The sequence below is a fragment of the Schistocerca americana genome, chromosome 9 (genome assembly GCF_021461395.2).
Source record: "Schistocerca americana isolate TAMUIC-IGC-003095 chromosome 9, iqSchAmer2.1, whole genome shotgun sequence".
In the NCBI taxonomy this organism is placed as follows: Eukaryota; Metazoa; Arthropoda; class Insecta; order Orthoptera; family Acrididae; genus Schistocerca; species Schistocerca americana.
Window position 1 is genome coordinate 115,112,457 of NC_060127.1, and position 1,875 is coordinate 115,114,331.

General features: G+C 47.2%; 1 non-coding gene across 1 annotated transcript; it reads left to right on the forward strand.

Annotated features, from left to right (window-relative positions):
- The first annotated feature begins 331 nt into the window (after positions 1-331).
- On the forward strand, positions 332-406 carry Trnat-ugu. Its single transcript has one exon. It is a non-coding gene; the product is annotated as a tRNA-Thr (tRNA).
- Positions 407-1,875: the final 1,469 nt, after the last annotated feature.

The window sequence follows — 1,875 nt, forward strand, 5'->3', positions numbered from 1 at the left end:
CGTATAAATGTATTGAAATGATAATTAAATGGACACCCTAGCTGCAAACAGGCGTTGATGTACTTCATTGGGGACATGTTGAAAATGTGTGCCCCGACCGGGATTCGAACCCGGGATCTCCTTCTCACATGGCAGACGCTCTATCCATCTGAGCCACACGCTATGCCCGAACTCGTACGGGACTTGGTAGATTAATCTGCCACGAGTAATGAGTATGATGGGCAAACATCTATTAGGCGCACTACGAATGTAGTGATGTGGACATGTTGGGAATGTGGATCTCACGGGAAGCGTGCAGGGGATAAGTCCCTGCAGACGCACTATCCTCTGTGCCCACGGTGGCTCAGATGGATAGAGCGTCTGCCATGTAAGCAGGAGATCCCGGGTTCGAATCCCGGTCGGGGCACACATTTTCAACATGTCCCCAATGAAGTACATCAACGCCTGTTTGCAGATAGGGTGTCCACTTAATTATCATTTCATTTCTAGCAGAGCTGCATGGTCATCCACGGGAACTGTTCTTTCGGGAACAGATACTACCGCCTTATGTATATATAAATTTATTACTTCTTTGCTACAAAGTCTATTCACATTTGCAGACCGAATCCACATATACCTCATAATACAATTGCAAAATTACACTGAACCGCCAAACAAACTATTACAGGTATGCGTATTCAAATACAGATATATGTACACAGGCGGAATACGGCACTGCGGTCGGCAACGCCTATGTAAGATCAGATGCGTTTGGCGCAATTGTTAGATCGGTTATTGCTGGTATAATGGTAGGTTATCAAGATTTAAATGAGTTTGAAGGTGGTGTTACAGTCGGCACAAGAACGATGGGACACAGCATCTCCGAGGTAGCAATGGAGGGGGGATTCTCCCGTACGACCGCTTCACGAGTGTACCGTGAAAATCAGGAATCCGGTAAAAAATCAACTCTCCGACATCGCTGCAGCCAACGGGACCAACGAAGAGCTACATGAAACTTCCTGGCAGATTAAAACTGTGTGCCCGACCGAGACTCGAACTCGGGACCTTTGCCTTTCGCGGGCAAGAGCTCTACCATCTGAGCTACCGAAGCACGACTCACGCCCGGTACTCACAGCTTTACTTCTGCCAGTACCTCGTCTCCTACATTCCAAACTTTACAGAAGCTCTCCTGCGAACCTTGCAGAACTAGCACTCCTGAAAGAAAGGATATTGCGGAGACATGGCTTAGCCACAGCCTGGGGGATGTTTCCAGAATAAGATTTTCACTCTGCAGCGGGGTGTGCGCTGATATGAAACTTCCTGGCAGATTAAATCTGTATTGGCAGAAGTAAAGCTGTGAGTACCGGGCGTGAGTCGTGCTTCGGTAGCTCAGATGGTAGAGCACTTGCCCGCGAAAGGCAAAGGTTCCGAGTTCGAGTCTCGGTCGGGCACACAGTTTTAATCTGCCAGGATGTTTCATATCAGCGCACACCCCGCTGCAGAGTGAAAATCTCATTCTGAAGAGCTACATATTTATCCTATCTGCAAGGAAGTTCTATACGGGAGCATAAATATGATCCGCGATACTCATTAAGCTCGTATTTCATTCAGTGAACGTCGAAGCGGAAATACAGTTACATGTAATGCCTCCGAGGAGAACAGGACGTCCATGTGTGCGTCTTTGTCTACAGCACACAGGACTGGGTGGACGAGTACAACGAACTGAGTTTTGCAAGATAATTGTTAACGGAGTCGACAAACGTCATAAACGTAAGGACAAACCTTAAAACAGAGGTAGAGATTGAAAATAGCACTTCAGTTGTAAGGCTTTTATTTTGTCCCAGTGCCGAAACCACATCCGGCTTAGGGGTACTGAATGCCCATAATGCAAGTGTG